This window comes from Gopherus flavomarginatus, chromosome 6 (genome assembly GCF_025201925.1).
Source record: "Gopherus flavomarginatus isolate rGopFla2 chromosome 6, rGopFla2.mat.asm, whole genome shotgun sequence".
Lineage (NCBI taxonomy): Eukaryota > Metazoa > Chordata > Testudines > Testudinidae > Gopherus > Gopherus flavomarginatus.
In genome coordinates, this window is record NC_066622.1 from 87828686 (window position 1) to 87846571 (window position 17886).

Below are 17886 nucleotides of genomic sequence, written 5' to 3' on the forward strand. Positions count from 1 at the left end.
GAACTAGAGTAAATGGTGGATTGTGAGGAACTTAGTCTTTAAATAAAGATTAGAGGATTTCAGTAACTCAACCAGAAATTATGGGCCTGTTACTGAGTGGGTGGAAGAGGTTCTGAGACTGTGATGTGCAAGACGTCAGATTACATGATCATGATGATCCTTTCTGGACTTAAAGTCTAAGTCCTTAGCCAAATTATTCTATTGCACGGTCTATGAGCTCCAATAGGCTGTCCCACTTGATGCACAATGATTTATTGAGGTGAGAAGGCAGAAATGCTGTAGTTTGAAGGCTGAATTTATGGTAGCACTTCTGAAAGTGCGGAATCCAGGGACATGAATTATACAGGCAAATACTGTACAAACTTCTTCCTCTCCGAGCTCTGCTAACGCAAATCTTACTCCATTTCTGCTATTCCAGCCAATCCATCTTCAGTTCTGACTTGTAAATCTCAATCCTGGGCTGCTCTTGAACGGAGTGGCTCAGTCATGTTGAATTATTGCAAACTGTGCAGTATTTTTATGATGCACACAGTTGGAAACCAAACTGAGATCACCATGCTTATATTCTAGAGCAGGATTTGAACTTGGGGGCTGAAAAGCCACTGCACCACTGCCTCTTCTCCTCCTCACCCTAGCAAGTCTGTGGGTCAGTTATTTGTCCCTGTGCTCTTCTACTCAGCTGTCCCTCCTGCCTCCCTGATGTAAGTTATTCTTGTTGTTCTGCACCTGATTAACCCAGTTAACACTTGAGTTTTTACTCACACACTTAGCTTCTTCTTTGAAAAGGAAGAACAAAAGCAAAGTGCTTGATGGTTTGACTTGTGGGCCCGGTCAGAAGGAAAGTGATGACAAAGGACTGTTTACTGGTAGAGCTTTCATATTTGACAGCGCCATTAAATCTAAGGCCATGGCTACACTAGAGAGTTGCAGTGCTGGTGAGGGGGTTACAGCGCTGCAACTTAGGATGTGGCCACGCTTGCAAAGCATGGCCAGCGCTGCAACTCCCTGATTGCAGCGCTGGCTGTACACCCGGTCGAGCCTCGGGTGTAGCGATTCCAGCACTGGTGATCCAGCGCTGGTCAGCAAGTGTGGACCCCAACAGCACTTTTATTGACCTCCGGGGTATAAGGAGGTATCCCAGAATTCCTGTCCACAACAAACCGGAAGAAAGGGGGAGCTCGGAGTTCAGCGAAACTGCTTATTTAAAAAACAAACACAGCTCCTGTTTGCTGAGCGAGCGGAGGCAGGCAGGGGAATTACTTTGGAATGTTCACAGCTGTTTGCTTGAAGAGAGAAACAGCACTCTCACAGGGCAGAGGGGGAGGGGGAAGTCCATGTTGAGCAGATGCTTATCTGGTCTGACGGCTATTTAGGAGTGCATAATTTGCATTTAGTGAATGAGAGAGGGGTGGGGTAGGCACTGTGTGTCTTCCAGTCCTTAGAACTTGCAAGGCAGGGAGCTGAGAACAGTGTCAGCTCCAAAAATCCAATCTCTCTGTCTCCCCCACACTCCCTGTCACATTCCACCCCACTCTCCTCTTTTGAAAAGCACGTTGCAGCCACTTGAATGCTGGGATAGCTGCCCACAATGCACCACTCCCAACAGCGCTGCAAATGCTGCAAATGCGGCCACACTGCAGCGCTGGTAGCTGTCAGTGTGGCCACACTGCAGCGCTGGCCCTACACAGCTGTACGAACACAGCTGTAACTACCAGCACTGCAGAACTGTAAGTGTAGCCATGGCCTAAGAGTTTTTTGTCAACCGCATCTTGCAGTCTCAGATGTTCCCTTGACATCAATGATCAGCAATTGTTAGATGAAATGGAATGGCAACAAGTAATAGAGAACTTCAGAGTGGTGTTCCGGGAAATGCAAAGAAAAGAAGCACTAAGTGAGGTCCAGTAAAAACAGTTACTGATGTGATACTTATTACACTTAAAAAAAAAAGTGATATCACAAGTGGGGACAGAAATGGCAAAATATGTGGGCTGAGGTATAAGAAATAGTTAGAAGTCAGGCACCTATATATAGGTATCTAAACAGCTTGCCTGATTTCCATCAGTGTTCCAGACCTAACAACTCCCACTGAAGTCAATGGGTGGTCAGCACTTATAAAAATCAGGCAAGCTGTTTAGGTGCCTAAATATGTATTTGGAAGCCTAATTTAGTCTCAGCCAAGGAGCCTTTTACTTCCAGGATCTTTGCTTGTGCTCACGTGTGTTCAAACACACTCGCTCGCAATCTTCCTGCCCCGCAATGATTCTTCTATTATTTTTCCACAGTGGAATGTCCTCAATCTCTCCCGTTGAAGAAGCCCTGTAGCGGGGTGGTCACCCCACTCTGGCCCTGCCAGGGTTAAAGCAGCCCTGGAGAGGGCTGCAGCTGCGAAAAAGGTAGGCTGATGGGGAAAGCAGCCGCAGCTGTGGCCAGCTTAATCAGGGCCCAACTGGCCCCTATAAGAGGGCTGTGGGCCAGAAGCTAGTACACAGACTCTCTCTCTAGCCTCTTGAGAGAGAAGGACCTGGCTGCCTGGAAAGCTGAGGAGAGTACCTGGGGTGGAGCAGTGCTGGGGAAGGGCAAAAGGAGCTGGGGAGCTCCAGCCTAGCTAAGCCCCAGGCTTCAGGCCAAGTTAAGGGTCCACAAAAATGGTACTAGGGATGCAGAGGGGCAGCCCAGGAATAGGCAGAGGCAGCTGGTCCTAACCCCCTTGCTGATGATGAGTGATTTACAGACTGCAGTTGGTCCCAGTGAGTGTGGTTTAAATGGAGACTGGCAGTAGCCACTGAGGCAAGGTGGGTTTAGAGGGTTGGGAGTTCCCCTGGGAGAGGAGACCCAGAGCAAAGGGGTACTGTGGTGGGCAGAACCTCTGGGCGAAGAGCACCAGGGTCTGGGAGGGACACGGGGCCAGCGGCAGGTGACACACCAGCCTGCAGTGGGTGCTCAGGGTGGGAAAGAGCTAATTCCTGAGATGGCCAGCAGGAGGCGCTGCACTGGTGAGTCATCGCCCCACCACAAGCCCCCTATCAGAATATCTTATAGCTCAGTGGTTAGGGCACTTGCCTCAGAGGTGATAAGTCCCCATTCAGATCTTTGCTCCACCCTCAACTGGAGGGGGAAGTGGGGTCTCCCATATCCCAGGTGAGCATCCTAACCAGCGGGCTAAAATTCAAGATAATGCCATTCCCCCCCACACACGAGCTTCTTACAAAATCACTATAGACAGCTGAGAATCCCAAGCAGCTAGAGGTACCTCCCTGAAGCCTGAATGACCTAGACTGAATTTAGGTGCCAAACTCCCTGAGGTGGTGAGGCTTAGGCCACATCACTTTCCTGGCATCTCTATTGGCTAATTGGTAGGGAGCTGCTTAGTATGTTGCCTTTTGTGCTTCCCATTCTGAGTTACCTATCTCTTCCCATTCATGGTAGAGCAAGTCTAGGCCCCTAACTCAGGACAGGGCTACTCTATCACTTAAGTCAATCTAACTTATAGACTCATAGACTTTAGGGTCAGAAGGAACCAACATGATCATCTAGTCTAACCGCCTGCACAAAGTAGGCCACGGAACCCTACCCATCCACTTCTATCACAAACCTCTAACCTATGTCTGAGTTATTGAAGTCTTCAAATTGTGGTTTGAAGACCTCAAGCTGCAGAGAATCCACCAGCAAGTGACCCATGCCCCACGCTGCGGAGAAGGCGAAAAACCTCCAGGGCCTCTTCCAATCTGCCCCGGAGGAAAATTCCTTCCCGACCCCAAATATGGCGATCAGCTAAACCCTGAGCATGTGGGCAAGACTCACCAGCCAGCACTCAGGAAAGAATTCTCTGCAGTAACTCAGATCCATCCCATCACAGACCACTGGGCATACTTATCTTCTGATAATCAAAGATCAATTGCCAAAATTAAGCTATCCCATCATACCATCCCTTCCATAAACTTATCAAGCTTAGTCTTAAAGCCAGATATGTCTTTTGCCCCCACTACTCCCCTTGGAAGGCTGTTCCAGAACTTCACTCCTCTAATGGCTAGAAACCTTCATCTAATTTCAAGTCTAAACTTCCTAGTGTCCAGTTTATACCCATTTGTTCTTGTGTCTACATTGGTACTAAGCTTAAATAATTCCTCTCCCTCCCTAATATTAATCCCTCTGATATATTTATAAAGAGCAAGCATATCCCCCCTCAGCCTTCTTTTGGCTAGGCTAAACAATCCAAGCTCTTTGAGTCTCCTTTCGTAAGGCAGGTTTTCCATTCCTCGGATCATTCTAGTAGCCCATCTCTGAACCTGTTCCAGTTTGAATTCATCCTTCTTAAACATGGGAGACCAGAACTGCACACAGTATTCCAGATGAGGTCTCACCAGTGCCTTATATAACGGTACTAACACCTCCTTATCTTTGCTGGAAATACCTTGCCTGATGCATCCTAAAACCACCTTAGCTTTTTTAACGGCCATATCACATTGGCGGCTCATAGTCATCCTGTGATCAATTAATACTCCAAGGCCCTTCTCCTCCTCTGTTGCTTCCAACTGATGTGTCCCCAATGTATATCTAAAATTCTTATTATTAATCCCTAAGTGCATGACCTTGCACTTTTCACTATTAAATTTCATCCTATTACTATTACTCCAGTTTACAAGGTCATCCTGTATGATATCCCGGTCCTTCTCTGTGTTAGCAATACCCCCCAGCTTTGTGTCATCCGCAAACTTTATTAGCACATTCCCGCTTTTTGTGCCAAGGTCAGTAATAAAAAGGTTAAATAAGATTAGTCCCAAAACTGATCCTTGAGGAACTCCACTAGTAACCTCCTTCCAGCCTGACAGTTCACCCTTCAGTATGACCCATTGGAGTCTCCCCTTTAACCAGTTCCTTATCCACCTTTCAATTTTCATATTGATCCCCAGCTTTTCCAATTTAACTAATAATTCCCCATGTGGAACCATGTCAAATGCCTTACTGAAATCGAGGTAAATTAGGTCTACTGCATTTCCTTTGTCTAAATAATCTGTCACCGTCTCAAAGAAGGAGATCAGGTTGGTTTGGCACGATCTACCTTTAGTAAAACCATGTTATAACTTGTCCCAATTGCCATTGACCTCAATGTCCTTAACTACTTTCTCCTTCAAAATTTTTTCCAAGACCTTACATACTACAGATGTCAAACTAACAGGCCTATAGTTACTCGGATCACTTTTTTTCCCTTTCTTAAAGATAGGAATTATGTTAGCAATTCTCCAGTCATACGGTACAACCCCTGAGTTTACCGATTAATTAAAAATTCTTGCTAACGGGCTTGCAATTTCATGCACCAGTTCTTTTAATATTCTTGGATGAAGATTATTTGGGCCCTCCGATTTTGTCCCATTAAGCTGTTCAAGTTTGGCTTCTACTTCAGATGTGGTAATATCCACCTCCATATCCTCATTCCTGTTTGTCATCCTTCCATTATCCCTAAGCTCCTCATTAGCCTTATTAAAGACTGACGCAAAGTACTTATTTAGATATTGGGCCATGCCTAGGTTATCCTTAACCTCCATTCCATCCTCAGTGTTTAGCGGTCCCACTTCTTCTTTCTTTGTTTTCTTCATATTTATATGGCTATAGAACCTTTTACTATTGGTTTTAATTCCCTTTGCAAGGTCCGAAAGAGGCAAGTATTGCTCTGTGCACACCGCGCTATGTCGACAGGACACACTGTCCTGCCGACATAGCTTCCACTTCTCACAGAGGTGAAGTAATTATGCCGATGGAAGAGTGCTCTCCCATCTGATGTAGTGCTGTAGTGTAGATTTTATGAATCACAGGCTTTATGAATCACAGCTATTTTCTAGCCACCTAAACATTAGCCATGGTGATAGGCAAGGTGATGCTGAGTAAGGGCTAGATTCACAAAGGAAGAAGGTGCCTTGCCCAAGGTCACACAGGAAGTCTATAGCACAACCTAAGTCTCAAGTTCTAGATTAGTAGATCTTGGCCAGGGGATCATCTCTTCCTAGAGTAAGATATTATTCCAAGCAAGTAAGGGTGATAGAATTGGACTTTAACTTATTTCTCATTGTTAAACTAGCTATCTGAAAACCTGTCTCAGTCCTTCCTGAATTACATACAGCATTGTAGCAGAAGTGAAAGGCATGGAGTGCTGAGGAATCCAGGAAAAGAGCCAACAGCCTGCATATGTTTGGTGAATGTACTGCTGACTACAAAAATAAAAATAAAAAATGCTGCTGTGGCACCTGTTTGACTGCACTATGTAAATCCCTCACCAGCCTTGAAAAATATGGAGAAGGCTGAGCAGATAAGGCAAAGCTTTAAACAGTAATTTGAACTGTAAATGAAAGCCACAGGGGCTAGTAAAAGGGAAGAGGAACAAAAAAGTGCATAGCTTTCAACAGTACCTGGTACAGAAGCAGTGCATATATACACACAAAGCATTTTGTACAGTGAACAAGAAAGCTTTCAATATGTAATGAAAAAGTGTGTGGCTCATTGCCCCCTTGAAAAAAATGCTATCTATACAATATTTCTTGCTCGAAGAAGGGAAAGCTGTAGAGGAGTGTGTCCCAGACATACAATTTAAAAAGTGGTGTGAAAAGACTCCTTCACTAAAGACCCAGTAATTTTGTTGAAATAACAGTAAAAAGGTACATGTAAAGCTACTTACAAACATGGATTTAACACTTTAAAAGGTAATATTGATATGCCAAGCAGCAGACCAGACAAATGTTCACCCAGTGATAGGAAGAGAGCATAGGAAAACATCATAGTTTAAAAAGTTAGGACAAAGTTTATAGAAAACACAAAAACCAGGGGAAATGAAGGAGGAAAAAAAAGCACAATAAGTAACAATAACAACAATATGGTAACTGACAGGTGTACAGAAAATGCCCAGAATTTAGGTAAACATATAGGAACTATAATAAGACTTTTCAGAAGTATGTAGGCAAAGCAGGAAAATGCACGGGTTAAACCAATCTGTGGGGCTTCCTCAAGGGAAGGGGATGAGCTGTTCATAAACATAGTAAGAAAAGTTACTACAAACTCAAAGGAATGGCTCATAAAAACATGCACAAATGACCTGCATGTGCCATACAAAATAAACACTGAAGCACAAGTGACTGTAATAATAAATGTTAAGATATCATGATTCAAAGACAGTATAGGGGTAGAAAAGTCAAAGGTGAGATTGAACTTCTATGGGAGGAATAAATTCAATTTACGGGATAGTACAAAGGCAAAACAGTACTTAAAAAAAAAAAGGCAGTGGGAGTAAGTAGTAGTATAGAAAGTGAAGCAAACAGTCCTGCGCTTGTACATCTGTGAGGTGCTTGACCAAGGGTGGTAACAAACCTGAACCAACATGAAGGCTAATTGCACTCTATGAAGATGTCTCCTGGTGACATTCAAGACATGGTGATAAGATACAAAGCCTGTTATACAAGCTGCTCAGAGAGTTCCACAAACCTTGAACAAAAGACTTGAGGAACAGTAGCAAAACATCAATGTAATCAGCATTTTTAGAACAGAAGATCCAAAAGCTTGGGTTCATTCCTGAGTAATGTTGGGTGAGGGGGGGTGGATGCAGACATTGAATTGACTCTTAGAAGCTTAAGAAAAGCATCAAGAGGGAATATTTCCACTTGTACGTAAAGAACACATTATTACCTAAGATTGCAGCAATACAATTCTTCTGCACTCAGACTTATTGGCCAGTTCTCCTAGACCAGTTGGTTTCAGCCTTTTTTCATTTGCAGATCATTAAAAATTATGAATGGAGCTGTGGACTCCCTTAGAAATCTTAGACATAGTCTGCGGACCCCCAGGGGTCTGCGGACAATAGGTTGAACACCACTGTCCTAGACACACAAAGCTCCAAGATTTGCTCTTTCAGTGCACAAGTTGGCAGATACTACTTCTGGAGAGTGCATGTCAGGATATGTTCAGCACTGGAAATAATTCACCACACAATGTCCCAGATGCTGGAAACTCTGACAGGAATGCAATTGCATATTGATGGCATAAATGGCTGGGGCAGCGCTGCTTTTGAGCATGAGGGATAGTTCTGATGATTACTGGAATTTGTAAGATGACATGGCCTTAAATTGTGCAAGTTCAAGTTCAGCTTCAAACAACTGAACTTACTTGCTTAGGAGGTAAACTGACCACAAAGGGAATAGTGGCTGACGAGCCTAAGATTCAAGAGTTAGTGAACATGGAGGGACTCAAAGATGTATAGGAAACTGGAGACTGAAAGAAATGCTGAATTCTGCCAGTAATTTTATACCTAACTATATAATTTGAACAACTCACTTAAAAAAGTCCCTTTTCTAAAGATGTAGAATAGGTATGGATGCCAGAGCATGAAAGTGATTTCATGGATTTCAATCATATACTGAATTCTTTGACCTGTTGAAAGAGTTCAGGCTCTCCACAGATGCTTCGAAAGGTGTGTTGGAAGCTGTACTGCTGCAGAGCTATGAGCCTTAGGGTCTGCCTGTTACATATGTGGCTAGCCCTATAACCAGGCCAGAGCAAATGCATTCAGAATTTGAGAAAAAGATGGTGGGCCTTGCAACTGGCTGTAGCACATTTCACAATTTTCTTAGCTTCAGAGCTGGAGCTGACCATAAACTCCTGACTGCAATGCACCACAGAAAGGATGCCCAAGGGCACAGCATTTATTTTTTTGAGTACCAGAGTATGGTATGACCCTAGAGTTGCAGTCAGGGCACAAGATAATGATTACAGACATGCTTTCAAGAGTGTGTGCTCCTCTTGACACACAACCAGCTAATCTTGAATAAGCTGTAACAGTACATATGAACCAGACAAATGCATTCATGTGCTGTATTACCAGGCATATGGGATGAGCTGGAAATAGAAACAGCTAAGGACGAATCTCATCTCAAGCAGTAATACCTAAAAGCAATAAATGGAGAAATCAACATTTCCCACCTGCATATTCCCAATATAAAGATGAGCCTTGGAGAATTTTGTGAGAATTCTTGAAAGACGCAAAACAGTTGTTGCAGTTAGCCAAGTGTTTGAAAGAATTCATTGAGAGAACCCTGCAATAATGGAGTCAAAAGACATGCTGGAGAAGGTGTATTCTAGGTGCAGACGAGGAATGTTTTTGATGAAGGTGAAAAAGGTGAGGAATTTGCCTAAGATTCTGTAATGAACAGTGGAATGGAGATGTGATTGCACACGCACAGCCTGCAGCTCCATGGAACTACTTCCCAATTGAATTCTTAGCTCTGTGATCACCTGATCATAATGAACTCTTAATTATTTTCCAGCAGTAGAGACTCTTGGAAATGTCATCACAGTCTCATGGTGATCAGGCATATTATATCCAGATTGAAGTCTAAGGTCTGTAAAAATAGACAATGGACCACATTTGAAAACTAAGGAATTCCTGGATTTTGCTAAAATGTATGCATTTCAACCAAACACATGCAATCCTTGATCAATACAAGTGATATTAGGTCTAACTGATGGGCGAAATAATGAGGGCATGAGCTATGCTGCCCATTTATAACTCTTTAGGGTTTCTTAAAAAGAGACTGAAAAAAAAAACATTTACTCTCTCTCCTCTCCCACCTTGCATCCCAGCTCAACTCATTCCATTTCCCAGATCATCTTGACTCATTTTACCGTCCCCAAACCTAAGACAAAAGGAAGAGACCAGAGAAGGAATTTCTTTCTGAAAGAAAGGCTCAGCAAGCCTCCCCCATATTCAAGGAATTTTATTTTCACTTATGAGTTCTGGAAGTCGCCATATCATGACATAATCAGCCACTCATTGGGGATTCCTAATTGCCAGCACCAGAGAGACAATACGTAAGTCATGTTCTGTTTCCTTCCCTGTTGCATTACTTTTTGCTCCATGCTTTCCTCCTATCCTGTCTCCCACTCTCTTCTCTTCATCGAATCCTGAAATCAGCTGCACTGAATTAGCACAGTGAGATGAGATGACTACAGTCTTGTCCTGTCTAAGGAGAAAAGGCCCAACCAGATAACATCCCTAACTAGAATGTGAACCAGGGTCCAGGCAACAGGTGTTATTATTGACTTTCCAGCTAAAGTATCCATTCATAAATGACCAGCTTTCTCTTGTTCCAGAAACATCAACAAATGCCACATTTCTCCCACCTTTTCTATCCTCTCTCTCCACCTTGTATCTGTCTGTTTGTTAAAAACGGGAGAAATAAATACTCTTTATGCATCAGGACTGGCAATAAGACTAACCCTTTCCATCAAAGAAAGGTTGTTAAGAAAAATAAGATTGATATTTTGCCTCCAAAGGAGAAAAACTTTAATAATCTTTGATTATTTGTTTTGCATAATCACTCAATTAAAGTTTCAATATAAATGCTTGTGTTCATTTTTTGTTGTTTTTTGTGTTTGATAAATCCACTTTCAGCTTTAAAATGAATGCGTTTCAGTGTTTGCCAACAAACAGAGTAAACCAAGCCTCTGTAGAATGAAACGCCAAACTTATGTAACACTGTTTTAAGGTTGGACAGTAAGAATAGTTTATTAACACCTTTAACTCTTTTTAGCCCTTAAAATCAACACACCAACTCTTTGGGGGCAAGGACTGTCTTATTGTTCTGTATTTGTACAGTGCCTAGCCCCATGAGGTCCTGATCCATCAGTGGGGCTTTGAGGCACTATGAGTCTACAATTAACAAATAAGAGGCATATACATACTCAGTAGTCAGGCGAAATGTAACCAAAGGACGACAGATAGTTCTGTGATCTAGGAAAAGAGATTATAGCAGTCAACAAAACTACCTATTGTGACCTTTACTACAGTTAAAGAACCAAAATTCTGCTGGGCTTTTCAAGAGGAGGCATAAGGGAGTTATGTACCCAAAGTTCCAATGATTTTGAATTGGAATTCTTTGAAAATCTCAGCCTCAGATAGACTATGGCAAGAAGCACACTGTCTCAAAGAAGCTACAGTGATTTAAAGGCCTGTCACCTCATTTATAGATCAGTGATCATGAAGAGTGAAACTATTTTTATGATGGTTGCAAACTGTAAACAGTTGCTAAAGGTATCTGATAATGAAGATGAGAGACAAAAATGAACAACTAGTAAAGGAGAGTGAGGTGAGATCAAACACATTTGAAAAACAAAAAACCACATGGATTGATTATTTGAGCTTGTGAAAGAGACGGGAAGGACTTTAAAACCATGGACTTGAGTTAAAACTGGGCTTTACACCAGAGTTAGAAGACTGTAAAAAAAGAGAAATCCTATAAAAAGTTAAGCTTCAGCAAGCATTGTAAAGTTGTCACAATGACATGGACTTTTACTGGTTCTCAAGCAGAGACAGGAATGAGCTGGAGAGGCTGAGACAGACAATACAGCCAGCTTTGGTTACAGTAGCATCAATATTATATTGTACTTTACAACTTATTTTTAAGCTATCAAGAAATAGCTTGTCCGAAAACCTGCCTCAATCACCTTTTAAACATTATGGATACTACTAAAACAACAATGTTCGCCGAAGTGTGCAAACTGCTCTGCCTGTCTGCTGAATAAAAAGCTGTATTTCGATAGCACTTGTGGTGGGAAATTAATTTATTTTCAAATAGTCCCTTTCATGGGAAAAGGGAGAAAAGCACAGCTATCTTGCAATGAGATATTTTATAGAGATAGGGATGGCGAAAGTAAGCAACCAATTTGCTATGTCACAGATACTTGCTGCAGGAACACTGATAGTCTATAAGATTTGAACCATCCTTTAAAGAGCCTAATTAAAATATTCCATTTGATTTGTTTTATTTACACAAGGCACAATCACTTTCATTCCAGAGAGACTGAGACTGGTTGGGGATTGAGAGAGGAGGGAGGCGAAAGTATAATAATGGCTGCTCTCTGCCTATTCAACCATTGTCCATTTTCAACTGCAGTATTTTCTGTAATGTCCTTCGAAATATTCAAGGTATGAAAGGTGCTACTGTGTACAGAACTACATCCTGTTCTTCACACAGTAAGTATAGAGTTGGTGGCAAGGCTAAAGACTCAATTTATTTCTGTTGTGAATAGGAATATATTTTCACACCCTGTTGAATGATGATCAGTTCTCTCAATGCAAAACTAAATGAAATGTTACTGGCTTTGTTCATTCAAGTACAGAAGTGCAATGCTGAGCTTCTGCTACCGCTCAGGGCTATTTATACACTGTGATAGGCTTCAGTAGTCTCAGTTTTGGGCTAATTTCTGCCAAAATGTAGGTATTTGGTGCTGCATACTCACACTGAAGTCAAATTGTGTTTATCCATACCCTTTCTGGAAGCAGTCCAACATGGTATTGCAATTGTGTGTACAATATATCATATGATGACTGATATGATTAGCACCATGTAACAGTATTGAGTTCATAGCATTTGCAATTCATAGTTTTTAAATATTAATATGATGGTTGATATATAGGTTACTAGTTATGTACTGAAAGTAATAAATGAGACAATTAAGAGTACAGTAGCAGAAATGTGCTTGCTTTTTAGAGAGTCTGACAATAGTTCTTATTTGGATGACATCATGAGGAAAAATGATCATGCACTTACTCATGTTGAATAATGTCTCATGCCAAAAAAGCTCCCTAACTTCAATTGGATTACTCAGGGAGTTAGGCACTATTCAGGTGATGAAGTATATCTGAATATGCCCAAATATGAATAGATGAATGTCAATAACAAATGAGGCAAGGGTTTTGGTTCATAGTTTTCCCCCTCCTCTTCCATCTTGCTTGGAATTTTCTAATTTGACTGGGAAGTGAAGAACTTTTTGTTAGAACATGGATCTGACACCTGCCTCTGGCATTCTGATGTAGAAGTCCCTGGTTAATACTCCAGCTCTGGCATCTCTCCTTCGTTGGGAGCTGCTGTTTGGTTAAACACTCATGCTCTCAGCTGGGGATATGGATGTCCGTGGAGGATTGTTTCTGTAGAGGCTGAGCTCTTGATTCATGGGGTGACAACCATTAAGAGACCTGGCAGAGAAAATCTGGACCTTTGGTTAGATAGTTATTGATCCCATAGGAGTGTTTCATGTGGGGTGCTCAGGAAATCATCTTTCAGGGTATAATCTCTTTGTGTTCATGATGTGTAATGTAAGCATATTGTTTTATTTGTATTATGGTACTGCTTAGAGGCACTAAGCAAGACTGAGGGTCCATTGTGCTAGGCACTGCACGTAGTAAGAGACAGTCCACTGAAGAGCTTAAATCTAAAACTAACGAAGAGTAGAAAAGGCCACAGAGGCACAAAGAGGTGAACTGGCTTAACCAAGATCACTCAGCAGAGCTAGAAATATAGCTCGTGTGCTGAGTCCCAACCCAGCTGCCCTATCCATTCAATGATTCTGTATTTTTGCATTTGTCATCCATGGACCCTTAATATAACTGAGAACTGAGACTACTGGTTCATTCTTAGCAAATCCAACTTCAGATAAGCACTTAGTGTGGGATGAAAAAAAAAGGTGTGGTGGGTTATTTGTCTTATTTGTAACTGACTTCTGATGCGGAAGCCCCGTATCAGATTAACTTGAGTGTGTTCAACTAGTATGTAACTTCAGTATAGGCATGAGATAGGAATAGTGGTCACTCTGTTCTACTGTTGAGTTCCCACAGGAGCGAATCAATATTTTGTCCCATGACACTGGGGTTGCCAGTGCTTAAAAGATAACCCTTGAATTTAACTCTCAAGGCTTTTGTTTGTTACCAAGAAAGGAAAATGTTTGAGTGTATACTGCCCAATGCTTGTCAGGGATAGTGCAGTGAGCGGACAACTGTGGCATTAGGATAACATTCAGCTGTGGACGACTGCCAAGCCAGGCAGAAGGAAACTAAATATAACAAAGGAGAAGGGTTAAAAATAATTGTTTTGCTGAAAGGTAGATGAAACGCAGGACTGGTATCTTCTTGAGACAGATGTGCACGCAGGCTTCCAGTTCCTCCACTTCCATAACTCTAGTTGCAGGAAGTTTTAGTTTTATCTAAATATCTTTGGGGCAAATTCGGCCCTTGTGTCTCGTGATGTGAGGGGAGAATTTGGCCCTTTAGCTTTAGGAAGCAAAGCTTTTGGTCCAGCTCATTAGCTAGTATAAATCAACATGGATTTATTGAATCAGCTATGCTGAATGACATCCGCTGAGGACCAGGCTCATGGGGGTTCAATGACTTTAGCTGACATGTGTGATTGTTTTGAAACTCCAGATGCATTAAGCCCTTTGCTTTGCATTTGGATTAGGGTGTTTGAATTTAGTTGTAACTGGTCGTGAAAGCACAGCTAAATAATTCTTGCCATGGACTGGCAAGACCTTCAGGGTATGAACTGAGTGCTAACATGATATAAATATTTAGTAGTAGAAAATGAGAAGAAAAAAAAGAGGAAATTCTGATCTATTATAAAATTGGACAAACTGTGTGCCAGATTCTCAAATGATGTAAATTAATGCAGCCCCATTAAATTCAGTGGAGCTATGACCATTTACAGCATAAAAGGATCTGGTCCACAATCTCAAAATGAAGTAAGGACAGTATATATTCATATGATCTTACATGCAAATAAATATACTTATGTTGCATATCTTAAAATGAAGAGCAAGTTAGTTTGAAATTCATAGGTGTCAATATTAACTGTCTATACAAATAAATGCTTTTTATTTGAAATGATTAATTTTTGGAATAAGTTTTTTTGTCTTTATTTGGAAATGATATGGTCAAATTGAGTAGTAGCCCTGCTTACACAAGACTATATTAGGAAAAAAATATCTGTGTCTGGTATTAAAACTTAGTAGAGAAGAGCATATGGTATAAAACGCTTCTAACTTCATTATTTATCAACTAAATTTCTTCACAGATGCCAAAAGCACTAATCCTCATTGAATGCTACATGCATTTTATTTTGTTTTTTTAGAAAAGCCATAAGTTGTCTGAACACAAAATATTGGAAATATTTCTAAAATAAGCTCTTTGGTCTAAGGTTCATTTGAGATCTAACTTAAAAAAAATAAAAATGCAGGATGCTTTAGCTGAACTCAAACATGCTCACTCCAGTTACACTTCAAAACTCAACTGATGTGTATATCTCAGAATATGGGAGGTATAGTTGAGGTGCACACCTTCTCTTGAATAAGGAGGCATACCTGCATACATCAAATGCTCATTTAAATGCTTACTTTGCTCAGGCCTATAGACATATTAATTTACATAAGTATAATAAATGTTTCAAACTCATATTTCATCTCCATATTTTTTCTCTGTTTGGAGCCACATTTAAGAACCTGTTGGGGGGTGGGGTGGGGATTCACCTTCCTCTGCACCATGGATCACTTGCAGGTTAAAATTAGTGTAAATGGCTCATTTTCTGAAACATGAAGTCTTTAAACCATGATTTGAGGACTTCAGTAACTCAGCCAGAGGTTGGGGGTCTATTAGAGGATAGGGTGGGTGAGGTTCTGTGGCCTGCAGTGCGCAGGTCAGACAAAATGAGCACGATGCTCCCTTCTGACTGTAAAGTCTGAGTCAATGAGTCTGCCTCTGGCAAGACCATAGAGAAGCAATGTCTTATCTTCAGGTTTTATCTTTCAAAATGCCTAATATATTTGATATAGTGTTTGATAGCCAAGATTTTTCTGTTCAGGAAATGAAAATTTTCCTCAGAATTATGTTTCAAAAAGTCCTTTCTTTCTAGCCTGTTCAAGCCTTATGTCACGCCTTATGCTGTGTTTATAAAATGACTTTGAATGGAAAGTGCATTCTGACTGGCAGAAGAATATGCCAAATCCTTGTATTTATCTCCCAAACAGCACACGCTGGCAGGGTAGCAAAGTCTCTCCACAATTCAGATCACTTCATTAAGTGGTGTGTACATTCAAAAGTTAATTTGTAAAATAGTCTGAATTGAAATATGTCTTAATTTAATTTTAATTATTTTTGTATCACTGTGAAATGACTGATTCAGATTTTCAGTCTGGGTCCCTTTTTACACCAGTTGACATCAGGAGTAATACCATGGAAGTAAAAAATGGAGTCACACTGGTATAAGTGAGAAGAGAATCTGTCTCATTATCTATATCAAAGATTTGCCACTTCATTGGGGAGCTGGGTCTTGTACATGCTGTTAACTGAATATGGGTACTTTCCCTTCTGTTGTTTCCCTTCACTTCTTACCTCATCATCTTTTCTTCTCTTCAGGTTCCTGTGCTGCTGTCCTAATCCTTAGGCTGCTTGATCAGTCAGGTACAGAATTCCCAAAGTGCTACCCCACTGTCTTCCTCTCTCCCAGAACAAAAAACCTTCAGACTGAGGCGGTGGTTTATGTTAATTTCTGCTCCACAGCACAGTCACCTGAATATAAAAGAACCATCCTACTAATAGCATGAGTAGAGAAGAACTAGCTTTGGATTCTCAAGCTGGGATTCAGGTATCTGTCTGAGAAGTGAAAGTGCTGAACAGGGGTATATATTGAGCAGAGGCTTTGGGGAACAGACTGTGATAGTGAAGCATGAAAGCAGAAAAGAAAGCAACATGGACAAGCTTGGAAGGATTAGATTTGTAAAGCTAAATATCAGTAACTGTCAATTTCACCATACATACACAAACCAATATGTCCATCAACGATGACTGAAATTTACAGATAGACAATTAATAAAAATGCTCCTTGAGAACCTATTAGAGTTTGATATAATGATATTAACTTTATATATTTTGATGTTGTCATGGTATAATTCCCCACTCTGAACCTTAGCGTTCAAAAGATGGGGTACCAGCATGAATTCCTCTAAGCTCAATTACCAGCTTAGTACTTGTAGCGCTGCCACCAACCAGGAATTCCAGTGCCTGGTACACTCTGGTCCCCCCAAAACCTTGCCTGGGGACCCCCAAGACCCAGACCCTCTGGATCTTAACACAAGGAAAGTAAACCCTTTCCCTCACCGTTGCCTCTCCCAGGCTTCCCCTCCCTGGGTTACCCTGGAAGATCACTGTTATTCAAACTCCTTGAATCTTAAAATAGAGAGGAAAATTCACTTTCCCCCCTCTTTCACTGTCCCCCTCCCAGACTCTCCCTGAGAGAGAAAGTAATCCTAACACAGAGAGAAAATTAACCTTTCTCTCCCCCTTTCCTCCTTTCTTCCCACCAATTCCCTGGTGAATCCCGACCCAGTCCCCTGAGGTCTCACCAGAATAAAAAAACAATCAGGTTCTTAAACAAGAAAAGTTTTTAATTAAAGACAGAAAACAGTAAAAATTATCTTTGTAAATTTAAAATGGAATAGGTACAGGGTCTTTCAGCTATAGACACTGGGAATACCCTCCCAGCCTAAGTATACAAGTACAAATTAAAATCCTTTCGGCAAAATACAAATTTGAACTCCTTCCAGCCAAATACACATTTGCAAATAAAGAAAACAAACATAATCCTAACTCGCTTTATCTACCTAGTACTCACTATTCTGAACTTATAAGAGCCTGTATTGGAGAGATTAGAGAGAAACCTGGTTTCATTTCTGGTCCCTCTGAGCCCCCAGAGTGAACAACAACCAAAAACTAACAGCACACACAAAAACTTCCCTCCCTCAAGATTTGAAAGTATCCTGTCCCCTGATTGGTCCTCTGGTCAGGTGACAGCCTGGCTCACTGATCTTGTTAACCCTTTACAGGCAAAAGAGAGATGAAGTACTTCTGTTCTATTAACTCTTACTTATCTGTTTATGACAGATTTGATGTTGACAACTTGTGCTTTAATGGTTATGAAGCTTTAACTATTTGAGTCTCAACATCTACTGTCATTAAATAGTTGACTGACCTCTCTTATTATCTGACACCACCGCCATTTCAAAGAGAGAAAAATAGAAAAAATG